The sequence below is a fragment of the Monodon monoceros genome, unplaced genomic scaffold (genome assembly GCF_005190385.1).
Source record: "Monodon monoceros isolate NGI ecotype Baffin Bay Population unplaced genomic scaffold, NGI_Narwhal_1 Super_Scaffold_11, whole genome shotgun sequence".
NCBI classification, from domain to species: domain Eukaryota; kingdom Metazoa; phylum Chordata; class Mammalia; order Artiodactyla; family Monodontidae; genus Monodon; species Monodon monoceros.
In genome coordinates this window covers 69,176,618-69,202,370 of record NW_021703767.1, presented here as the reverse complement: position 1 = coordinate 69,202,370, position 25,753 = coordinate 69,176,618, and the positions used below count along the sequence as shown (strand labels likewise).

At 41.0% G+C, this 25,753-nt stretch overlaps 1 protein-coding gene across 5 annotated transcripts in view; it reads left to right on the top strand.

Moving 5' to 3' along the window:
* The window catches only part of MYLK (myosin light chain kinase), a 270,323-nt gene that overhangs the window by 15,579 nt on the left and 228,991 nt on the right, over positions 1-25,753 (top strand). Inside the window, exon 1 of one of the 5 annotated variants that reach the window (XM_029214525.1) lies at positions 13,624-13,736. The exons of the other annotated variants lie outside the window; for them this stretch is intronic. The gene's annotated coding sequence lies outside the window, so the exon portion shown is untranslated. Of the gene's footprint in view, positions 1-13,623; positions 13,737-25,753 lie in introns of those variants that run through there. 5 annotated transcript variants of the gene reach the window in all.

The following is a 25,753-nucleotide window of genomic DNA, read 5'->3' as shown; positions in this document are numbered from 1 at the left end:
TACATGAAAGATAAAATTCTAACTGTTCAATTCGGCATGCAAGATAGGCTACAATTGGACTCCTACCACATGAGATACTCAGTTGTCATTGAGTCTGTAAGTACTTTTCATTTGGATAATGATTTTATAGTTTACTTAATGCTTCACACATTTTGCATTTAATTTTTTCAGTCTTACGATGTTATTCTTGTTCCTGTTTTATAGTTGAGGGCCTAAGGCTCAGGGAAGTTAAAAAGAACTTGTCCTATTTCACATGGCCATGGTAAAGTCATGACTCTAAGCAGAGGGCATAAAGTAGTGGTCACTTGCCACTTGCTAGCTGTGTGACCTTGAACAGGTTTATCTCTACAAAAAGGGATAACACAGCTTTGTCATAAGATTTTTATGAGGGTGAAATAAGATAATCCAAGCAAAACATTTGGTGTATTGTCTGCCATATAGTAAGGGCTCAGGAAATGTTAGGTATTATTATGACACTCTCTTTTAACTGTTCTGCAATTAATGTTTCCAGTTTTTATTCCACAATTATGAGTAACACTGCTATAATTATCTTTGTCCAAATTGTTTGGTTTTTTTCTGTTGTGTCATTTCCTTGGTATTCCAAGAATAGCATTAGCAGGTTGAAAGGTACATTACGATCCTCTTTTTTTTTTTTTTTTTGCTTTTGTTCCATATTGCCAAAGAGCCTATTACTGGGATGATTTTTGTTTAATAGGTCGCTATTGGACCCATGAGAGTGATCGGTCTTCTGTGGATGGTACTTCCCTGTGACCTCTCAGCCTGTCACAGGGACCGTCAGTCGTTCTTAAGTAGGGTAAAAAGGCCAACAGATCCTAGACTGGTTGGAGCCAAACCGTATAAAACAGATTGTGCCCATAGCAAGACATAGACCAAAGTGGTCAGCAAATTGTACCCCAAACCCTAGGCATGACTGCCTTCTCACCTGCTTCCTGCAGGCTCCCTGGGTGGACTCGGTACATGCACTGTTGGTAGATATGAAGGATGAGGAGTGGTGAAGGGGGAGGTGGGAGCTGCTTCTGAGCACCTGACCTGGAATTACAGGGAGAAAGCCTGTGTATGGGGACCACGGGTACCTCCAGACTTTTTATATACGCAAGGGTGCTAGTTTCTTAGGGCTGCTGTGACAAAACTACCACACACTGGCTTAGAACAGCAGAAATTTATTCTTTCACAGTCCTAGAGGCTAGAAGTCTGAAATTACGGTGTCAGCAGAGCCACACTCCCTTTGAAGGCTCTAGGAAAGACTGCTTCCTTGTCTCTTTTAGCATCTGGTGGGTTGCTGACAAACCGCTGGCATTCCTTGGCTTGCACATGCATCACTCTAATCTCTGCCTCCATCTGCATGTGGCTGTCTCTCTTCTGTGTCTCTGTGTATTGCGTATGTGTCCAAATTTCCCTCTTCTTGTAAGGACACCAGTCATTTCATTAGGGAGCATCCTGCTCCCGTGTGAACTCATCTTAACTTGCAAAGACTCTATTTCCAAATAAGGTTATATTCACAGGTTGGATGGGAGGCGGGGGGGCGGTTAGGATTTCAACGTGACTTTTTTTTTTTTTTTTGCTTTTATTTTTAGGTATTTTTTTTGAATTTTATTTTTTTATACAGCTGGTTCTTATTAGTTATCCATTTTATACATATTAGTGTATACCTGTCAATCCCATTCTCCCAATTCATCACACCACGACCACCACCACCCCCACCGCTTTCCCCCCTTGGTGTCTATACATTTGTTCTCTACATCTCTGTCTCAATTTCTGCCTTGCAAACCAGTTCATCTGTACCATTTTTCTAGGTTCCACATATATGCGTTAATATACGATATTTGTTTTTCTCTTTCTGACTTACTTCACTCTGTATGACAGTCTCTAGATTCATCCACGTCTGTACAAATGACCCAATTTCATTCCATTTTATGGCTGAGTAATATTCCATTGTATATATGTACCACATCTTCTTTATCCATTCATCTGTCGATGGGCATTTAGGTTGCTTCCGTGACCTGTCTACTGTAAATAGTGCTGCAATGAACATTGGGGTGCATGTTTCTTTTTGAATTATGGTTTTCTCTGGGTATATGCCCAGTAGTGGGATTGCTGGGTCATGCGGTAATTCTATTTTTAGTTTTATAAGGAACCTCCATACTGTTCTCCATAGTGGCTGTATCAATTTACATTCCCACCAACAGTGCAAGAGGGTTCCCTTTTCTCCACACCCTCTCCAGCGTTTGTTGTTTGTAGATTTTCTGATGATGCCCATTCTAACTGGTGTGAGGTGATACCTCATTGTAGTTTTGATTTGCATTTCTCTAATATTTAGTGATGTTGAGCAGCTTTTCATGTGCTTCTTGGCCATCTGTATGTCTTTGGAGAAATGTATATTTAGGTCTTCTGTGCATTTTTGCATTGGGCTGTTTGTTTTTTTAATATTGAGCTGCATGAGCTGTTTATATATTTGGGAGATTAATCCTTTGTCCGTTGATTCATTTGCAAATATTTTCTCCCATTCTGAGGGTTGTCTTTTTGCCTTCTTTGTAGTTTCCTTTGCTTTTAAAAGCTTTTAAGTTTTATTAGGTCCCATTTGTTTATTTTTGTTTTTATTTCCATTACTCTAGGAGGTGGATCAAAAAACATCTTGCTGTGATTTATGTCAAAGAGTGTTCTTCCTAGGTTTTCCTCTAAGAGTTTTATAGTGTCTAGTCTTACATTTAGGTCTCTAATCCATTATGAGTTTATTTTTGTGTATGATGTTAGTGAGTGTTCTAATTTCATTCTTTTATGTGTAGCTGTCAGTTTTCCCAGCACCACTTATTGAAGAGACTGTCTTTTCTCCATTGTATATCCTTGCCTCCTTTCTCATAGATCAGTTGACCATAGGTGCGTAGGTTTATCTCTGGGCTTTCTATCCAATTTCATTGATCTGTATTTCTGTTTTGTGCCAGTACCACGTTGTCTTGATTACTGTAGCTTTGTAGTGCAGTCTGAAGTCAGGGAGTCTGATCTTGCAGCTCTGTTTTTTCCCCTGAAGACTGCTTTGGCTATTCAGGGTCTTTTGTATCTCCATAAAAATTTTAAGATTTTTTGTTCTAGTTCTGTAAAAAATGCCCCAGGTAATTTGATAAGGATTGTATTGAATCTGTAGATTGCTTTGGGTAGTATAGTCATTTTCACAATATTGATTCTTCCAATCCAAGAACATAGTATATCTCTCCATCTGTGTCATCTTTGATTTCTTTCAGCAGTGTCTTATAGTTTCCTGAGTATAGGTCTTTTACCACCTTAGGTAGGTTTATTCCTAGGTATTTTATTCTTTTTGTTACAGTGGTGAATGGGATTGTTTCCTTAATTTCTGTTTCTGATCTTTCATTGTTAGTGTATAGGAATGCAAGAGATTTCTGTGCATTAATTTTGTATCCCGCAACTTTACCAGATTCATTGATCAGCTATAGTAGTTTTCTGGTGGCATCTTTAGGATTCTCTATGTATAGTATCATGTCATCTGCAAACAGTGACAGTTTGACTTCTTCTTTAACAATTCGAATTCCTTTTATTTCTTTTTCTTCTCTAATTACCATGGCTTGGACTTCCAAAGCTATGTTGAATAATAGTGACGAGAGTGGACATCCTTGTCTTGTTCCTGATCTTAGAGGAAATGGTTTCAGTTTTTCAACATTGAGAATGATGTTTGCTGTGGGTTTGTCATGTGTGACCTTTATTATGTTGAGGTAAGTGCCCTCTGTGCCCACACTCTGGAAAGTTTTTATCATAAATTGGTGCTGAATTTTGTCAAAAGCTTTTTCTGCATCTATTGAGATGATCATATGGTTTTTATTCTTCAATTTGTTAATATGGTATATCACATTGATTGATTTGCGTATTGAAGAATCCTTGCATCCCTGGGATAAATCCCACTTGATCATGGTGTATGATCCTTTTAATGTGTTGTGGGATTCTGTTTGCTAGTATTTTGTGGAGGATTTTTGCATCTATATTCACCAGTGATATTGGTCTGTAATTTTCTTTTTTTGTAGTATCTTTGTCTGCTTTTGCTATCAGGGTGATGGTGCCCTCATAGAATGAGTTTGGGAGTGTTCCTTCCTCTGCAGTTTTTTGGAAGAGTTTGAGAAGGATGGATTTTAGCTCTTGTCTAAATGTTTGATAGAATTCGCCTGTGAAGCCATCTGGTCCTGGACTTTTGTTTGTTTGAAGATTTTTAGTCACAGTTTCAATTTCATTACTTGTGATTGGTCTGTTCATATTTTCTGTTTCTTCCTGGTTCAGTCTTGGAAGGTTATACTGTTCTAAAAATTTGTCCATTTCTTCCAAGTTGTCCATTTTATTGGCATAGAGTTGCTTGTAGTACTCTCTTATGATGCTTTGTATTTCTGCAGTGTCCATTGTAACTTCTCCTTTTTCATTTTTAATTTTATTGATTTCAGTCCTCTCCCTTTTTTTCTTGTTGATTCTGGATAAAGGTTTATCAATTTTGTTTATCTTCTCAAAGAACCAGCTTTTAGTTTTATTGATATTTGCTATTGTTTCTTTGTTTGTATTTCATTTATTTCTGCTCTGATATTTATGATTTCTTTCCTTCTACTAACTTCGGGTTTTGCTTGTTCTTCTTTCTCTAGTTCCTTTAGGTGTAAGGTTAGATTGTTTATTTGAGATGCTTCTTGTTTCTTGAGGTAGGCTTGTATTGCTATAAAATTTCCTCTTAGAACTGCTTTTGCTGCATCCCATAGGTTTTGGATCATTGTGTTTTCGTTGTAATTTGTCTCTAAGTATTTTTTGATTTTCTCTTTGATTTCTTCAGTGATCTCTTGGTTATTTAGTAACATATTGTTTAGCCTCCATGTGTTTGTGTTTTTTACGTTTTTTTCCCTGTAATTGATTTCTAATTTCATAGCGTTGTGGTCAGAAAAGATGCTTGATATGATTTCAGTTTTCTTAAATCTACTGAGGCTTGACTTGTGACCCAGGATGTGATCTCTCCTGGAGAATGTTCCGTGTGTACTTGAGAAGAAAGTGTAATCTGCTGTTTTTGGATGGAATGTTCTATAAATATCAATTAAATCTATCTGGTCTACTGTGTCCTTTAAAGCTTGTGTTTCCTTATTAATTTTCTGTTTGGATGATCTGTCCATTGGTGTGAGGTGTTAAAGTCCCCCACTAATATTGTGTTACTGTCGATTTCCTCTTTTATAGCTGTTAGCAGTTGCCTTATGTATTGAGGTGCTCCTATGTTGGGTGCATATATATTTATAATTGTTATATCTTCTTCTGGGATTGATCCCTTGATCATTATGTAGTGTCCTTCCTTGTCTCTTGTAACATTCTTTATTTTAAAGTCTACTTTATCTGATATGAGTATTGCTACTCCAGCTTTCTTTTGATTTCCATTGGCATGGAATATCTTTTTCCATCCCCTCACTTTCAGTCTGTATGTGTCCCTAGGTCTGAAGTGGGTGTCTTGTAGGCAGCATATATATGGTCTTGTTTTTGTATCCATTCAGTGAACCTGTGTCTTTTGGTTGGAGCATTTAATCCATTCACTTTTATGGTAATTATCAATATGTATGCTCCTTTTACCATTTTCTCAATTGTTATGGGTTTGTTTTCGTAGGTCCTTTTCTTCTCTTATGTTTCCCACTTAGAGAAGTTCCTTTAGCGTTTGTTGTAGAGCTGGTTTGGTGGTGCTAAATTCTCTTAGCTGTTGCTTTTCTGTAAAGCTTTTGATTTCTCCATCGAATCTGAATGAGATCTTTGCTGGGTAGGGTAATCTTGGTTGTAGGGTCTTCCCTTTCATCACTTTAAATATATCGTGCCAATCTCTTCTGGCTTGTAGAGTTTCTGCTGAGAAGTCAGCTGTTAACCTTATGGGAGTTCCCTTGTATGTTATTTGTTGTTTTTCCCTTGCTGCTTTCAGTAATTTTTCTTTGTCCTTAATTTTTGTGAGTTTGATTACTATATGTCTCAGCATGTTCCTCCTTGGGTTTATCCTGCCTGTGACTCTCTGAGCTTCCTGGACTTGGGTGGCTATTTCCTTTCCCATGTTAGGGAAGTTTTTGACTATAATCTCTTCAAATATTTTCTTGGGTCCTTTCTCTCTCTCTTCTGCTTCTGAGACCCCCATAAGGCGAATGTTGTTGCGTTTAATGTTGTCCCAGAGGTCTCTTAGGCTGTTTTCATTTCTTTTCATTCTTTTTTCTTTATTCTGTTTTGTTGCAGTAAATTCCACCATTCTGTTTTCCAGGTCACTTATCCATTCTTCTGCCTCAGCTATTCTGCTATTGATTCCTTCTAGTGTATTTTTCAGTTCAGTTATTGTATTGTTCATCTCTGTTTGTTTGTTCTTTAATTCTTCTTGGTGCTTGTTCTTTAATTCTTCTAGGTCTTTGTTAAACATTTCTTGCATCTTCTCGATCTTTGCCTCCATTCTTTTTCTGAGGTCCTGGATCATCTTCACTATCATTATTCTGAATTCTTTATCTCGAAGGTTGCCTATCTCCACTTCATTTGGTTGTTTTTCTGGGGTTTATCTTGTTCCTTCATGTGGGACAAATTCCTCTGTCTTTTCATTTTGTTTATCTTTCTGTGAATGTGGTTTTCCTTGCACAGGCTGCAGAATTACATTTCTTCTTGCTTCTGCTGTCTGCCGTCTGGTGGATGAGGCTATCTAAGAGGCTTGTGCAAGCTTCCTGATGGGAGGGACTGGTGGTGGGTAGCGTTGGGTGTTGTTGTGGTGGGCACAGCTCAGTAAAAGTTTAATCTGCTTGTCTGCTGTTGGGTGGCACTGGGTTCCTTTCATGTTGTTTGTTTGGCCTGAGGTGACCCAGCACTGGGGCCTACCGGGCTCTTTGGTGGGGCTAATGGCGGACTCTGGGAGGGCTCACGCCAAGGAGTACTTCCCAGAACTTCTGCTGCCAGTGTCCTTGTCCCCACGGTGAGCCAGAGCCACCCCCTGCCTCTGCAGGATACCCTCCAACACTAGCAGGTAAGTCTGGTTCCATCTCCTATTGGGTCACTGCTCCTTCCCCTGGGTCCTGATGCATTCACTACTTTGTGTGTGCCCTCCACAAGCGGAGTCTCTCTTTCCCCCAGTCTTGTCAAAGTCCTGCAATCAAATCCCACTATCCTTCAAAGTCTGATTCTCTAGGAATTCCTCCTCCCATTACCGGACCCCCAGGTTCGGAAGCCTGATGTGGGGCTTAGAACCTTCACTCCAGTGGGTGGACTTCTGTGGTGTAAGTGTTCTCCAGTTTGTGAGTCACCCACCCAGCAGTTATGGGAGTTGATTTTATTGTGATAGCACCCCTCCTATCATCTCATTGCAGCTTGTCCTTTGTGTTTGGATCTGGGGTATCTTTTTTGGTGAGTTCCGGTGTCTTCCTTTCGATGATTGTTCAGCAGTTAGTTGTGATTCTGGTGCTCTCGCAAGAGGGAATGAGCGCACGTCCTTCTACTCTGCCATCTTGAACCAGTCTCTCAACATGAGTTTTTGGAGGACCCAGTTCAACCCACAACAGAGCAACTAAGAAGAGAAAGTGGAAGACGTCCATTTTCTGTGTCACTGACTGCATTGTGGAGGGGCTGTTGATGGAGGTGTTATAGGCATTGGTAGCACTATTGGTGGGAATGCTGGCTGTTGTCTTGGGCCAGTGCTGGTTCTAATCTTGGACTCCCTTACCCAGCCACTCTGGGGACTGGTCTCAGACTATGTCAGTGACAGATGGGGAGGATCAGGTGCATCTGGCTGGGGTGATGCAACCAAGGGAGAAAGAGCTTAGTTCCCAAGGGAGAATGGTTTTCCAGTCATCAGTGGAGAGTAGGAGCAAGAGCACAGGGCTGGGCAGACGTGCATGTCTCAGGTTAAGTCTTAGGCCAGCTGGAACACCACGGCTTCAGTTTCTCCACTGAAAGGTGAGGGGGTGAGAATGGATGGCTTCTGAGGGCCCTTCCTGCTTTGGCATCACATAATTCTTATTTGAGAGTTGTTGTGCTGGAGAAGCTCCTTGACCCTGTGGATTTTTGTGAGGTCTGTCTAGCTGATGGGGTATGAGCAAGTGACATGGGAAGGGTGCTTAGAAGGAGACAGCCATGGGGACCTGGTATTCCCATCCCAGGACTTTCCAACAGGGCTTTGTTCAAGTCACCTTCTCCATGAGGCCTTTCCTGGCCACCCTCTCTAAAATATTGATCCCACACCTGATATTTCGTAGCCCGTCTCCCGGCTTTATTTTCTCTCCTTATATTTAACCCCTATCCAGCATGGTTTATATTTTCCTTACTTGTCTCACTTACTGTCTGTTTCTCCACTAGGTAGTAAGCTCCCGGAGGGCAGGGATTTTTATCTAATACTAAACAGTAACTGTCACATCTAGGCAATTAATACGTTATTTGTTGAATGTTGAATAATTGAAGGTATTATAAACTTGATAAATGGGGTAAAAATTTTAAAGGGGTGTTCCAGTTATAATCTTTGGGGGTGTCACTCTTTGTTGGATTCAGGGCCCCGGCTTAGGCTGCCCAGGGCCCTGCCATGAGTAGCACTTGTTTTTGAAGGGATTGTTCCAGTTATCCATTGCTGGTAACAAGACACCCCCAGACATAGCAGCATAAAACAACATTATTATGTTCAGCATAGTACTACTAATAAATATTATTCTTTATTATGCTCAGGAGTTCTGCAGGTCAGGAATTTGAACAGGACATGGTGGGGATGTTTTCTGAAGACCTGGATGGCTCAGATGACTCAAATGCTTAAGAGCTAGAATCACTGGAGGCTTTACTTACAGTCTGGTGCCTAGGCTGAGATGACTTGAAGGCTGGGGTCAGCTGGGGCCCATGTAGCCAGAGTACCTACATGTGGCCTCTGCATGTGGCCTGGGCTTCTTCACAACATGGTGGCTGGGTTCCAAGAGGGAGTGTCCCCAGGAGCCTTTGGAGAATGAGCATTCCATGAGAGCCAGGTGGAAGCTGCCTGGTCTTCTATTACCTGACCTCAGAAGTCACACAGTATCACTTTTCCTGTAGTCTATTGGTCAAAACAGTCACAAGCCTGCTCAGATTCAAGGGGGAGGGAACACAGATTCTCCCCTACCTCAGTGGGAGGAGTGTCAAAGATTTTGAGGCCATGCTTTGAAACTGCCACAGGGATCCCACTACACTTTCACCAGACTCAATCTGAAGTGAACCTTGAGTGAGATTTCTGGTACTGCCACCTTCAGGATAGGACTTACTATGAGTTATGACTATTCTTCAACCTTACTCTCACTAACTGGATTTCTTCAGGCTGGGGTCCTGTCACTTTACCTCCTTTGCAGCCTCTAGCAGATTATCTGGCCATAGTAAGTACTTAGCAAGTGAGTTAGAGAGTAAATGAATGAACGAACAAGTGAATAAAGGGAGTAGGTGCTTTCTGTGCTGGCGTAACACTGCTGAGTCTCTATAGGAGGCCTTGAAACTCATACCTGTCAAGGCCAAAGTTTTCTGACCACCTTCTGTTCATATGCTGAACTGCTGAGACCTGTAGCTGGGCCCCTGGACACCCAGGAATAGATTCCTGTAGAGGAGGCAAGGGTGTTGGGATAGGAAGTGTGTGTTGTGTTAGGGGATAAGTAGTTATCTCGTTTGACGGTAGCCAAGAATTTCTGTATTTCCATAGGGCGATCGTATTGATAGAACGAGGCCGGAATGCAAAGGCCTTGTTGCAGGCTGAGAGTTTTGAGATTGTTAATGGAGAGTCATCAAAAGTTGCTGAGCAGCAGCGTTCACAGAATAAGAGCTGTGAGTGAGAAGACTGAGATTCAGGATGGATTGGAGTGAGGGAACACCAGCAGTAGGGAGGACAGTAGGTCTGCAATCCAGGCACGAGTCCATGGCTTGGACCTGGCTGCAGATTGCAGAAGAGCCAGCGAAGGGAGGAATGTGAATGATGTAAAGGTAGCAGGTGTTGGAGACCATGTGAGTGGTGATAGGAAAGAGGGTAAAAGATGGTAAAGCAATCTTATATTGTAGGTACTATTTTCTGTTATTTCATTATGAAAAGTTTCAAATATGCAGCAAAGTTGAAACAAATGTACAGTGAATACCTATATACTCTCCACCTAGATTCTAAAATTAACATGTTGCTGTGTTTGCTTTGTCACGAATCTATCCATCCTGCTGTTATCCATCCGACCACCTTGTTTTTGTGATGCATTTCAAATTAGGTTGCAGACATTAGTACATTTTCCCCTAAATACTTAAGCACACATAACCATTAACTAGAGCTCAATAGTTGTTTACATTACTTTCCTTCTGAGAAAAATTTACATATGTGAAATGCACAGATCTTAACTGTACCGTTGTCTGACTTTTGACAAAAGCATGCAACTGTGCAACCCAAGCCCCTTTCAAGATTTGGACATTACCAGCATCCCAGAAAATTCCTTCACGTTCCTTCTCAATCAGTCCCTGTCCCCACTCTTCAGAGGCAACCACTGTTCTGATTTTTAAATCATAGATTCCTGTGCCTTTGCTAGAACTTCATATAAATGGAATTGTACAGTATGTACTCTCTGGTTTGAAGTTTCTGTCACGTGGTATAATGTTTCTGAGATCCATCCATGTTGTTGCGTGTATCAGCAGTTGCTTCCTCTTTATTTCTGAATAGTATTCCATTGTAAGGCTGTACCACAGTTTTGTGTCTCCATTCTTCGGTTGATGGACATTGGGCTGTTTCCAGTTTTTGGCTTTTCTGTCTAAAGCTGCCATGAACATCTTGTACAGGTCTTTTTTTTTTTGGTGGACATATTTTTTCATTTCTCTTGGGTAAACATCTGGGAGTGGGTCATAGGATAGGTCTGTGTTTAGCTTTATAAGGAACTGCCAAAGTGGTTGTACCATTTCTATGCTCCCACAATGTATCAGAGTCTGGTTGGTTGCACTGCATCCTCATCAACATTTGGCATTGTTAGACTTTTAAATTTTAGCCATTCCGGTGGATATGTAGCTATCCCCAAATGGTTGTAATTTACATTTCCCTAATGATTAATGATACTAAGAACTTTTTCATGCACTTACTGACCGTTTCTATATCTTTCTTTCTGAGTGTTGTTCAAATATTTTGCCCATTTAAAAATTGTGGGTTTTGTCTTTTTCTTATTGAATTTTAGGGATTCTTTATTTATTCTGAATTCTCCTTATTTGTCAGATATGTGATTTGCAAATCTTTTTCCTAATTGTGGCTTGCCTGTTCATTTTCTTAACAGTGTCTTCCGATGAATCGAAGTTTTAAATTTTGACAAGGTCTCATTTATCATTTTCTTTGTAAGGCTGTTCTTTTCTCCATATCCTAAGAAACTTTTGCTGACTCCCACGTTACAAAGATCATCTCTTATATTTCCTTCTAGAAGCTTTATAGCTTTAATTTCTATGTTTAGATCTATCATCCATCTCAAATTAATTTTTGTGTAGCATATGAAACGGGGGAGTCAAAATTCTTTTTTTCCCCTAATGGATATCCAGTTGTTCCTGCCGCATTTGTGGCAAAACACTTTCTTTTTTGGTAGGTGCTGCTTTTATCCTCATTTTGCAGATCAGAAAACTGAGACAGAGCTAGATTAAGTAACTTGTTCCTAGGTCCTGCAGCTGGTAGGGTCAGATCCAGAATTTGAACCCAGAGCCTGTATTTTTATTCAGTATGCTCTGTTTCCTTCTCATGCTGATGACTCTGAGGTTTCAACGTGAATACCAGGCAGCTAGGTGTAAAGCGTTGGCAGAGAAGTCAGGAAGCAGGGTGAGTTTCATTTGGGGTTGAGCTGGGGAGCCCGTGGGATACCTGAATGGGTGTATTGGGAAGCAGATAGAAAAAGGAGAGAAGGACAAGTAGGGAAGGGGGAGGTGGACAAGGGAGGAGGGATGCAAGAGGTGCTGAAAGGCGATATTATTCGGCCCAACCTGAACTTCACCTTTTTTGTTTAGTGTCAGGGGTTTGATAACCTGTCACATCAGACCTGGTCCAGAAGAGCCCGTGAAATAGGCAAGATCCAATTTGTTTAGATCTTTTGAATATAGGTGGTAAGGGTGACGTGAGCAAGAGTCATAAAGCTAGAGAAGAGAAATAGATTAAGTGAGGCAGGGAGAGTCAGCAAGCCTCATGATCAGAGTGCTTACTCTCAGACCGACTTGGCTTCAGGCCTTAATCCAGGCCTGCAGCTCACTGACCATGGGAGTACAAGCAAGTTACTTCATTTCTGTGTCTCATTTTCCTCATCTGTAAAATGAGAATAACCTCCCTGAATTAAATTAGACAGTGGTCTGAGGGCACTTAACAGAGTATCTGACACATACTCAATATTCAGTAAATGGCATGTTAGTCATTTTTATTACGATTTGGTATTTTAAGAACGTGGTTAGTACCTGGAATATAGAAGACCCTCTAGGAAGCTTGCTGAATGAACAAATGACCTCCAGAGACACAGGATTCTCCAACTTAAATTGCACAACTTGGCAGTTTGAGAACACGTGGCCAGGAGGTCAGAGTACGAAGCTAGGATTGTGAACTGGAGCTGGTCTCTAAATATTCCAGGTGGCACAGGAGCCGGTCCAGATGGCCGGGGCTTAGCCAACAGGGCCTTAAAGACTTCCTGGGGAAAGATGCAGACTGCTGCCTAGATTCTGCACGGGGTCTCTGCAGGCCTGGAGTTCTGCTGCGGGCAGGGAGGATTCTCCTGCTGAGAGCGACGAGAGCTCCCAGACAGCGAGTAAGAGAGCACTCTGCCTGTGGCAGGGATGGCACCTTCTAGTGCTGTTGTCCAGTGGATCACAGAGACCCATCTCTATCTCTGGTTTTGATGAATGTGTCCTGCAAAGTTTAGCTGCACTTCTAGAAAAGCCCATTTAAATGGAGTTTGTGTGATTAATTTTGAGTCCAGTTCACTCTGCATATGAACAGCTAGCAGGGTCAATCAGATATTTGTTGAGTGCTTACTGGGGACCAGACTCTGTGCTAGGTGAAGACACCACTTCTGCCCTCCAGGAGCTCACCATCTAGTTAGGGAGATGACACACACCCAAAGGGCTACGAGGTAAGTGTCAGAGGTAAATGGCTGAACACATGAAATGACCAGAGGACAGCTTGGGCAGAGCGCATGAATAAATGCCTTCTACAGGGGTTGTCAAACCAGTGATAGACATTCAACTCCTCCAGCATTCTCTCCAGCCCACCACTTCTCCCTTCCAGGGGTGATAACTAACATTTGAGTGCTTCCTTGGAGAGCAGCGCTTTAAATGGATTAACTCATTGCCCTTTCTGATGACCCTATGTGGTGAGCTCTTTTAGCATCCCCATATTTCAGACGAGGAAATGGGGGGACAGAGACGCCAGGAGACTTAGTCAGGGTCACTGAGCTGGAAGTGATGGTGCTGTGGAGGAAACCCAGCAGTCTCACCCCAGAGCCCACCTTATTAGGCCCACAGGACACAGCTGACTCTGTTTTATGGCTTTCTTCTTTCAGCTATACAGCAGGAAGGAGGATTCTTGACATTTCTTTCATGATCTTAACATGTAATCATTGTGTCCAACCAGTTTTTAACTAAATACAGCCTCCTGTACATTTTGCCCTGGCACTAATTCAGCTAAAATATTCTTAATTTCAGAAGAGAAGACTGAACCACTGTGTTTATTGACCAATTTAGACTGTCTCAGGGCACAGCTTTGAGGATTGGAGCACGACGTGAGTGAATATTTTAACAGGCTGTGGCAAGATGACAGCATCTTGGCCTCAGACGCAAGAATTATTCTCAGACAGGGCTTTTTTCAATGCCGTAACTTTAACCAGCTGGAATTCTTTTCCATCCTATTCAACCTCCCGAAGTCAAGAATTTTGCCTTTTATTAGGAAATCTGCATTTCATTGTATAGATAGAACACTATGTCCTTGGCTCAGTGGGTCTCCAAGAGAAGCTGAGTCTTTATTTTATTGCAGGCGCTGGGTGTCCTAAGGGCTCAAATACCAGCAAGCCTGTTTCAAGCATGAGAGGTTGGAGACCCAGCAATGTTCTGATCAAAGAATGTGAGAGGCAAACTGTCCACCCCAGTGCAACCGGAGCCTCGTACGTGAGAGAGTGGGGAAGAGAGAGAGGGGTGTTGCTGGACAGCATGGCGTCCTGTGCTGGGCCTGCTGGGGATGGGCGCTGCCACACCCGCCAGGATAGGCCAGCAGAGTTGGGAGATGGGTGTCTGAATCACCACATTAGGAAGTCCTCGTCTAAATCACAGTAGTCCTCTTAGGAGGGTGCGTATTATCACCTCTTCATTTGGTGATGCCACATTGCTGTAAATGTTTTCCGAATTTCAGTTTTAGAATAGTGTTTAAGGTTTAGAACAGTTCCTTCTTCCTTCTCAGGGTGAGTTTTGCTTTTTATTTAGCTGCATCTGAAAACACTGAAAAATCCCCTTAAAAATGTATTTATGTATATGAAGTTATTGTTTCTACTACCTACAAGAAATTACTGGCAACAGTTTGATTGCCCGTACCTTACCAAAGCCAGATGACATCAGTCATTTAAATTTTTGTTAGTCTCATGGATAGTAAATGCTATCTCACTGTTAATTTAATTTTTACTTACCTCTGGTAAGATTGGGCATGTTGCCATGTTTTCTGGCTACTTGTAAATCGTTCTTGTCCTTGGCTCACTTTTCTATTAAATTATTTGTCTTTTTCTTCTTGAGTTATAGAACCTCTTTATATGATAGTGATATTTGGACAGTCTTTTTAACATCTTGTGTTATGACACAAGATCTTGTATTATGACACTTCATCTTTTGAACATGGGTTAGATTTTTGGAAATGGCTGGCATTTGGTATGATTGAATCAGGCTGAATTATATGTGAATTCACTTATATAATCTAATTAGTAAATACAATTGGAAAAAGTGATTTTGGGGACAAGCCAGCTGACTCTTGCAAACAGCTTACCTGGAAGGAGCAGAAGGTTCAGGTATACTAGAGAATACCTGGTAGCCCTGAGCATTCAGCATGGTGGCATCAGGCAGTATCTGGTACAGAGGGAACGGAGAATGTTGCCTAAAAGGGTATTCTGGTAAGTGGAGGTTATTTAAAAGGGCTTCTACTCTAGCTAACATTTATTGAGTAGTGCTGTGAGTCAAATGTGCTGTGGGCCAAGAACCCTTCTGTCCACTCCAATTGAACGGGCATCCTTTAGAAGACAGTGTGTGGGAGGGTCACAGAGCCTAGCCCTTCACCAGTCAAAATATGGTGTTGACCAAGCATTGCCCAATCCCCCCAAATCCCTGTAACTAATTACAGACACATATTTTACATCCATCTTTTCGGTTTTTTCTATGAGGCTATTTCTGTAGTAGTTTAGCGTACAGCCTCTGCATCAGACTGCTTGGTTTCAAATCCTAGCTCTGTCATTTACTAGCTGTGCGATTTTGTGTAAGTTATAAAACTTCTCTTTCCCTTGGTTTTCTCATCTATGATATGGAGATAATAGCACCTATACCTCATAGGATGTCATAAGGATGAAATGAAGTAATGCCCACAAAGCACTTAGCACATTAGGTGTCAGGATGGAGTGGGGAGAAGCATTTTGGTGAGCTGAGGCCCATGACTCTCCCAGGCTGTCCAGGGAATTACTAAAGAGGCCAAAGGAGTGAGTGGAAGGTTAGAGCCCATCCACATTTCTGGGAAACCAGCTCCAGTTTTCCTTTCCTTAGTACTTCGAGGCCTCTCCCTTTCTGGAGACCTATCAGTTCTTCCAAGTCCCACTGCATTTTTCTGCCTATTATATACCATCCTCAGGGCCAAGGCCAATACCACGGGATCTGGGCACCACTGCAAGTGATAAAAATAAGCTTGACAAGGAGACAAATCCCCAGAGCTTAGGCAGCAGGAAAACTACCAAACCTTGGGGCCCTGAATGAGAAGGGCCCAGAATCCAATACCAGTAGCGACCCAGAAGAGAGTTGTTAGGTCATAGGCCGCAGAAGCACAAATGGCAGAAGGGAGGTGGGAGGGAAATGAATATATACAGGCCAGGGGACAGCTCCGGAGTAGGCTGTTTTAGGCTGGCCTTGCCTCAGCGTAGAAAACTTAGGGCCATAGCCCGGAACACAGAGCTTCTCTATAGGAAAGAACGGGTGTCCTCAGATTGCAATAACAAAAACATTTTTGGTTTTGGAGTCATATCCAAATTCAAGCTCCAGCCTGTGTGACTTGGAGAAACTACTAAACTTCTCTAAGCCTGTTTTCTCTATTGAAAAATGAAGATAACAGTGCCTACTTTGAATGACTAGCGGTTGTGAAGATTAAATGAGTTTGTAAAATTCACTGTCATGCAAACAGAGGTCCCCATTAAATAGGAGCTGTTATTATCAGTAAATGCTCAATAAATATTTGAGTGAGTCGTGTAGCTAAATGGAAAACTGGCCGTGTTACGGCAGACTTGGCAAAAAGCAAACCCCCAGATAAGCACACGTACAAAAGTAAACCCCTGGAAGTTAGTGCTGAAATTGATGTGCCCCATCTCATCCCACCTGGTACCTTGATGAGAGCAATTCGGGGAAGTTCCCAGTGGATAAACAGATGAGAGTTGTGGTGGTGTGTTGTAGGGGAATGCCAAATTGAGTTGTTCCAACTGAAAGTGAAATTTCTCCCTATATGCTTATAGGCAAGGAAGACGTCTCTTTCCAGGTCAAGGGGAAGGAAAGCTACTTGCGTTGTGCCTTCTCCGCTTATTGATTCCAGACTAAGTTATATTCCTTTATTTGTCCAGTAACTGTAAGGACAACGTCACAGACACTGAAGACTCAGGTGCCCATGCCCCAGTGTAGCAAGTTCTGTTCCGAAAAGAATGGACTTGTAGTTTTGAATATGCCACATCACAATATTTCCTGTGTCCTCTTTCCATCCCATTCTTTCTAACTGAAGTTTTTGAATGAATGGGAAAGATTATATTAGTCTTTCAAGTTTTTGCCAAAGTCCTCTGTTCTGGTTCGTTTGATCAATAAATAGCTTAGATCTAAAAGGAGAAGTTCCCAGATCTCCAGGGTATATGGTAGCCAAGAGCAGTGGTTCTCTTTGCCATCCTCACCATGCTTGCCTTTTGGACAGAGAGGCTTTAGTGAGGTGGAGATGCTTCTCTGGCTTAAGAGAGAAATGATTGGCATTCACATATGATCCCCTTGTCCTTTTTTAAAGTTTCATTTTGGGGGCACGTGCAACTTTGGGAAGGAGGACCAGATTCCTAATGTACATTTTGTTTACATTTTGAAAACTGATTCCCCAAACTCATATCTCTGAGGGACAAAAGGAAAGAGAAACAAAAAATGAACATCACCAGCCTCAGATGTGAAGTAACCATCTCTGTGGATCATAAAAGAAGAGAATTGCAAAAAGGTGATCAGAGACTGAAGTTTCTTGTGCTGTAGGTTGGTTGGAGGCAGTGGCTATGAAGAGTTTGGCTCCTAGGAAATAAAGGGACCAGAAAAATAAGAGTGCTCTGCAGGCATGGAGAAACCAGAGTAAGGCTTGAAGCCAGGGCTGAAGAAGAGCTCACCAAGTCAGGAAGGAAGGCTGGGTGTGTGAGAGGGAAGGAGGAGACTGGGACAGGAGTTGTGGGCTAAGGAAGGCAAGAACAAGTACATAGCCTTGCTACCAGGAACTGAGCCCAGCTGCCTGCTGGTTCTGTGACTGCGGCTGCCATGTTCTTATGGGACTGTAACACCCAACCTGCTTCTGCACTGGGGGCTCGGAGGGTCAAGGAGAACTGGGGTCAGAGAGAGAGGAACAAAGTAACAAAAGTGAGAAGAACAGACTCAAAAGGAACTTGCAACTCCAAAATTGCAAATAAATCAGGTAACAGAATCAACTGTAAGAATAAGAAATTATCCCAAATGAAATTAATTTTATAGACTAGTCTGAAAATAACTTTATAATAAGTAGGTAGAGGATATGCCCTGCCCTAAGAAAAAAGGCATAACTTTCATGAAAATATAAGGAATTATGAAAAAAAGCATAAATAAGATCAGATATATATAAAAAATTAAAATGTGAAATGAAAACTGTAGTTATTGAAATAAAGATACAATAGATAGGGTACACTGATTCCTAGATACCACTGAAGTAAGTTAACAGATTGGAAAGCAGTACAGAGAAACTTACCCTGTAAGTTTAGAGATATGAAAGATAAATTGACTGGCTTCAACATTCTATAATAAAAGTTAAAGAGAGAACAGAGGGAATGAAAGAGAAGCAATATTTAAATACATGGCTAATAATTTTCCAGAGTTGACTAACTATGAATTCTTGGATCAAAAGTATCTCCGAATACTACGGAGGTTAAATAAAAGTTAACCCACAATTACACATATTGCAGTGAAACTGCATACTATCAAGGGCAGGGGGGAGACCAGTATATGAAGCTGCTTGGGCTGCCATAACAACATGCCATAGACTGGGTGGTTTAAACAACAGACATTTATTTCTCACAGTTTTGGAGGCTGGGAAGTCCAAGATCAAAACTGATTTAGTTTCTGGTGAGAACTGTCTTCCTGGCTTGTAGATGGCCACCTTCTCACTGTGTCCTGACGTAGCAGGGAGAGAGAGAATGCGAGCTCTCTCCTGTCTGTTCTTCTAAGGACACTGATCCTATCTGATTAGGGCCCCACTGTTATGACTTCATTTAACCCTAATTACCTCCATAAAGGTCCGGTCTCCAAATACAGTCACATTGGGAGTTGAGACTTCATCATATGGATTTAGGGCGGACACAAATATTCAGTCCATAGCAACCAATTAAAAATCAGAGTTAAAAATATGTCATGGGGCTTCCCTGGTGGCGCAGTGGTTGAGAGTCCGCCTGCCGATGCAGGGGACACGGGTTCGTGCCCCGGTCCGGGAAGATCCCACATGCCGCGGAGCGGCTGGGCCCGTGAGCCATGGCCGCTGAGCCTGTGCGTCTGGAGCCTGTGCTCCGCAACGGGAGAGGCCACAACAGTGAGAGGCCAGCGTACCGCCAAAAAAAAAAAAAAAAAAATCATGTATAAATAAATGACTAATAGATGTTTCAGCAGCAGGAGAAGTAAGAAAACAGACTTACAACTTCTAAGTGTTGGACCTAGAATACTATGCCTAGACAAACTATCCTACAGCAGTGAGAGAAAAATAAAGACCAAAGGTATAAACTCAAGACTCCCATTAAAAGAACTATTAAAAGACATACTTTAGAAGGAAAAAAATCAAACAATGAGAAAGGATGCACAATATAAGAAACAACAGTGAACACAGAAATTGATTAAATATATTTATATTCATTTAACTGTTAACCTATAAAAAATTCCCGAGTGTGTGTGAGTGTGTGTGTGTGTGTGTGTGTGTGATTTAAAAATATGATTAAAATGAAAATTAGGCGACAATAGCAGTATGGGGCAGGCTATTCTGGGGGGGAGGGATGTTAAAGCCATATTCAGAGTTAGGAAGATGATAATTATGGACTCTGTAAAAAAAAATTATAATTGTAACAGTTGAGGTTTGCTGCATAACAAACCACTACAAAACTTAATGGCTTAAAAGAAACACTATCTTTTTCACCTCTAGAATCTTTGGGGTAGCTGTGTAGTTTTAAAAATCTGGGCCAGCTCAGCTGATCTTGACCATCACACACGTCTGTGATGGGCTGGTGGCTGGCTAGATGATCTAGGATAGCTTCAATGTCTGGAAGTTGACGGCCTGCATGCTGGGATGCCTTAGTTCTCTTCCAAATTGCCTCTCATCTTCCAAATTGTCTACTGAGGCTGTTCACATGATAGTCCAGGCTTCCAAATGCAGCCAGAGAGCAAGCCTCCTTTTGCAAGCACTTTTTAATCTTCTGTTTGTATTACATTTACTAATGTCCTGTTAGCAAAAGCAAGTCACGAGGCCAAGCCCAGATTCAAGGGGTGGAGAAACAGACTCCACCCCTTGGTAGGAGGAAACGAATTTGTGGTTGCTTTTATTTTGTTTAATTAAAAAAATTTTTTTAACATCTTTATTGGAATATAATTGCTTTACAATGGTGTGTTAGTTTCTGCTTTATAACAAAGTGAATCAGCTATACGTATACATATATCCCCATGTCTCCTCCCTCTTGCATCTCCCTCCCTCCTCCCCTCCCTATCCCACCCCTCTAGGTGGTCACAAAGCACTGAGCTGATCCCCCTATGCTATGTGGCTGCTTCCCACTAGCTATCTGTTTTACATTTGGTAGTGTATATATGTCCATGCCACTCTCTTACTTCGTCCCAGCTTACCCTTCCCACTCCCCGTGTCCTCATGTCCATTCTCTACGTCTGCTGCTTTATTCCTGTCCTGCCCCTAGGTTCTTCAGAACCATTTTTTTTTTTAGATTCCATATATATGTGTTAGCATACGGTATTTGTTTTTCTCTTTCTGACTTACTTCACTCTGTATGACAGACTCTAGATCCATCCACCTCCCTACAAATAACTCAATTTTGTTTCTTTTTATGGCTGAGTAATATTCCATTGTATATACGTGTGTGGCTGGTTTGAGAATCTACCACAGTTTGCTCCTTTGCCACAAATTATTCACATTTCTCCCACTTTGCATGTCTCATCCTACATATAGCATCAGGCTGGAAGGATGCGATCTCATGATCTTATCACATCAGGATGAATGAGGATCCTTAGATGTGGCTCCTTGGGTAAGGCACCTCTTGATTCAGAGATCTGTGAATTAAAATGACAAGTCACCTTCTCCCTGCACACCTGACATACAGTGGTGAGACAGAGACAGGTTAACTGAACAGACGCATCCCTTCAAAAGGGGGAAGATCAGAGGATACATAAAATCACTGGTCTAAAATTCCCCCTAGGCCCTTGATTAGGGCTCAGTTCTGCTTTCTGGGAGTGCCTTCCCATTCCATTGTTCTCCAAGGCCCTAGACTCCATTCTCTAGTCCCTTGGTTCCTCATCTTGAGAAATCTTTCCTTTCCATAAGAAATGGCCATGTTAACAGTTCAGCAGCTTTCTCATCTGGCTTCCTGCCCATAGGTAGTTGAGAGCCTAGAGACTTCTTTGCAGTTTAATCAATCTTAGTTCCCTCTAGTCCAAGCTGATGGTGCTTTTGCTGGTATAGTTTTGTTTGTTTTTGTTTTCTTTAACATTTTGGGCTTTCGGTGTAACAGATTATAGTCTCCTTTATTCAAAAAAAGCTATACCCACAATTCTTTTTTCTCTAGATTTATTCACTGTGATTTGGGATTAGGCTTCTGTCATGCCTTTTCGTCTAGTTGAGAAAGTATACTAGGCACTTTCTTAAATCTTTCAGAGGTCTTAACAAGTGGCCATACCCTTGCTTTTCTCTTTTCCTAAGGTCTCCTTTTACTTTAAGAATCTTGTGCTTGAAGACTATTCAGACATGGGGAGACTGGAGATGAGAGTTTTCTTTTCCAACACAGCAGGCCCTGGGCCCTCTGTATTCCATCTAAATTCTGGTTGCAAACTGAACATTTCCTTCTTTTGCCCATTCTTCTGTCTTGTCATATTTTATCATATGCAGTTAAGAGTACCCAAGTGGCACTTTCCAAATTCTCTCTGGAGATCTACTTAGCTGTAACCGAAAGTTCATTAGGTTCATTTTTTTTCCTCTCAAGGTAGTGTCAACTTCACTTTTACCAACTGTTCTGTCTCTACATAGTATGAGTCGTCATTTTCCAGACCTGCTACAGCAGGTGGGTTTTTGGGTTTGTTTGTTTTTTCATTTTTGCAACCTTTGCAGTCTGTTTCCTTACTGATTTTCTGGTCACTGCCCTATTCCAAAGCCAACACCACATGTTTTAGGATTTTGTTATGGCAGCATCCGACTCTTGAAACCAATTTCTGTATTAGTTAGCTTTTACTGTATAACAGACCACCCCCAAATTTAGGGACTTAAACCATGGCCATTTTCATTTATATCACTACTTTTTGGGTTGGCTAGGTGGTCTTTCTGGTCTGGACCAGCACAGTTGATCTCTCAGTTTAGTCAAGAAAGCTTTTCTTTCAGGAAGATTTATGACCTTAAATACATTTATTAAAAATCAAAAAAATGGGCTTCCCTGGTGGCACAGTGGTTGAGAGTCCGCCTGCCGATGCAGGGGACACGGGTTCGTGCCCCAGTCCGGGAAGTTCCCATATGCCGCGGAGCGGCTAGGCCCATGAGCCATGGCCGCTGAGCCTGCGTGTCCGGAACCTGTGCTCCGCAACGGGAGAGGCCACAACAGTGAGAGGCCTGCATACCGCAAAAAAAATTAAAATAAAATAAATAAAATGAAAGATAGTTGAATATTGTATTATTTAAAATGGCATTTGGCTGTGTGTAAATGATCATGGGTTAAATGACCTAGAGGTTTAATCTTGTGATGTAGCAGGAAGTTTGTTTTGTCAAACTCAAGTTCCTGTACTGATGCACAGTGAGGCCAACCAAACTGAAACATCAGAGTTTGGAGCAGTTTATTGATAAGAGGGTGCCAACCAAAAAGATGTGAGACATAGGTTTTTCTCAGATCCATCTTCCTGGCTGGCTGGACTATAAGGTTTTTAAAGGCAACATTTGGGCTGAAGGTTGTGGAGGGCGTGATTTTCTTCTGATTGGTTGGTGGTGAGGAAACAGTGTTGTGTTTCAGGAATCTTAATCACCAACCTTCTGGTTCCAGCCAGTCTGGGGTCTCTGTGCTTGTGGTCAGCATGTAGTCACCATCCTCCACCTGGGTGGGAGTCTTAGTTCCTGCAGAACAACTCAAAGATATGCATCAGATGGCTACTTATATCCCTTGAAGAGGAACTAGGACTCTTGATTGCTGAACTATTGTTTCTTGACTGCCTTTCCTTTGTTTCTGCATTCCCTCACTTCCCTAAATCATAACTGGCTCTGCTCTTTGGAAATCAGGGAAGGCCTAGGACACTAAAGCCTTTTTCTACAAACAGGAAACAGGGGACACAGAAAGGCTTTTGTATCTGGGAGGGCGCTGCAGGGTCCTGCTCAGTTTCAGTCCCCCCTTTTCTTTGATACTCCTCAATCCTGAGGAAACTGGTGCAGGATAAAAAAGGAAATAAAGTTTTGGTTGGAGAGGTTAATCATAAACTTTGCAGAGGTGAAACCGCACACCTCAGATTGGGACTTGAACCCAATCACACCTCAGATGGGACTCAAACCCAGCCAAAATTCAGACTTGGACTTGAACCCACTGTCTTTTCATTGAAATCGCACACCTGGTCTCAGGATTTAATGAAGCTTAGGTTCTTTATGTCTCATAGCAGAAAGAATTCAGTGAGAGACAAAATGATAGGTAAGAAATGGATTTATTTAGAGAGATACACATACCATAGACAGAATACAGTCTTATCTCAAAAGGCAAGAGCAGCCCCAAAATACGGGATGGTTAGTTTTTGTGGGCTGGGTAATTTCATAGGCTAATAAATTGGAAGTATTCCAACTATGTTGGGGAAGGGGCGGGGATTTCCAGGAATTGGGCCACTGCCCACTTTTTGGCCTTTTATGGTTGGCCTTGGAAGTGTCATGGTGCCTGTGGGTATGTCATTTAGCATGCTAATTATTACAGTGAGTGTGTAATGAGGATCAAGGTCTACTGGAAGTCAAATCTTCCACCATCTAGGGCCTAATAGTTTCTAACCAGTTTATGTCATATTCTGTTCTTAATGGTTGTATCATTCTTTTAATGGTTGTGCCCTGCCCTCTTCCCTCCTGTCTCAGAGGAACACAGTTTTATGGGGGACTTGATTTCATTTGGAGGTAGACAGTTCAAATCAGATGTGGAGGTTCCATGATGCCATGATAGCCCAGGCTCTTCTAACTTTTGACTCATCTAAACTTAGTTTTCATACTCATGCTAGCTGCCTCATGGTTGTAAGGTGGCTGCTCTACTTCCAGTTTTGTATGCACATTCCAAACATGATGAGGAAAAAAAGGACAGGTTATGAAAGAGGCATGTACCAGCTGAGCCTGCTATCTGTAATTAAAGAGTTTTCCTGGAAGCCCTACCCAGTAAGTTCCACTTATATGTCATTGGTAACAAGTGTGTCATATGGCATTTCCTAGCTGCAAGGGAGTCTGAAAAACATAATTTGTTTGTCTTTTAGCTTGGCATATTGATTTCCCAAACTAAACAGGGGTTATGCTAATAAAGAACAAAGGGAGAATACATATTGTGTGGATGACTATTACTGTCTATGCGTGTCCATCTCAAGAAGATAGACAAGGAAGAAAATAAGCCTTTAGAAAAGTAAAAGTAAGGAAACTAAGAGGACAAACAAAATGAAGTAGAAAGCAATTTAGAGGATCAAAAAGAGTTATAAAATAGATAAATCCGTAGTTAAGTTTCTTTTTTTTCAAAAAAGAGCTACAAATAATATTTTGAAAGAAAGGGAACTATAAGTACAGATGCGTAATAGATAATAAAAATCATAAGATTATACTCTGAAGAATTTTATGATAAAATTTGGATTGGGAAAAGACTTAGTTTTCTAGGTAAATATAATTTGCCAAAACTACTTGAAAAAATATAGAAAATACCAAAAAGCAAAAATCATTAAAGAACTTAAGCTGATAACCAAGACCTCATCTCTCCAAAATATCAGGCTTAGGTGGTTTACATCTGTACTTTATTCAACTTCTAAGAAGTAGATAATCCTAATATTAACAAACTGTTTAAGAGAATAGAAAATTAGGAAAAGCTATCTACTTTTACAATGATAATATAACCTAAATACCCAAACCAGACAAGAAGAATACAAGAAAGGAAAATTATAAAACAGTCCAATTTATAAACATAGATGCTTATGGAATAGTTGCAAATCTATTTCAAATATTTACATTCTAAGTAGAGTTTATGCATGAAATTAAGAATGATCCAACATCAGAAAATATGTTAATGTAATAAATCATGTTAACAGATCAATAATACCTACAATCTGTAAGAAACAGAAAAGTTAGTTGTCAGAATTTAGTGCTTGTTCATGATTGAATAGACTTCTCAGGAAACTTAGAAGGGAATTTCCTTAACTTGATAAAGAACATCTATCAAAATATTCCAGCAAAAACTATCCTTAACAATAAGACTCTAGGCTTCTTTTCAGTAAAGACATGAAAAAGATAAAGATGCCTTTTCTCACCATTCATATTCAGCATTGTACAGGAGATTCTAGCCAATGCAACAAGATAAGAAAAATGTTGTGAATGTTGGAAAGATATGTCCTTATTTGCATACAATATGATTTTCTTGAGTTTTAAGTAGAAAATATATAGGAAGAGCTTGCCAGTTTCCCTAGACACAAAATCAACATATAGAAATCTTATCACCGGTAATAACCAATTAGAAAAATTAATAAAGGATCCCATTTTCAATAGTAATAAAAGCTTCAAGATACCTAGTGGTATGCCTAACCAAGATATGTACAAGAAATTTTTGGAGGAATTACAATTACTGAAAAGAAAAAAGTCTTAATAAATGGGAAAAAAGGCAGTGTTCATGAACTGGAAGACTCATTATAAAGATGCCAGTTGTCGCCAAATTAATTTATAAAATGAATGCCCTTCCAAGTATGGATAAGGACGTGGAACAACAGACTCATTCACTTCTGAAAGGAGTGTAGATCAGTACAACAGCTTTAAGAAACAATTTAGTTACACCTTTTTTTTTTAATGCTTCAAAGACACAAGTCTGAAGAT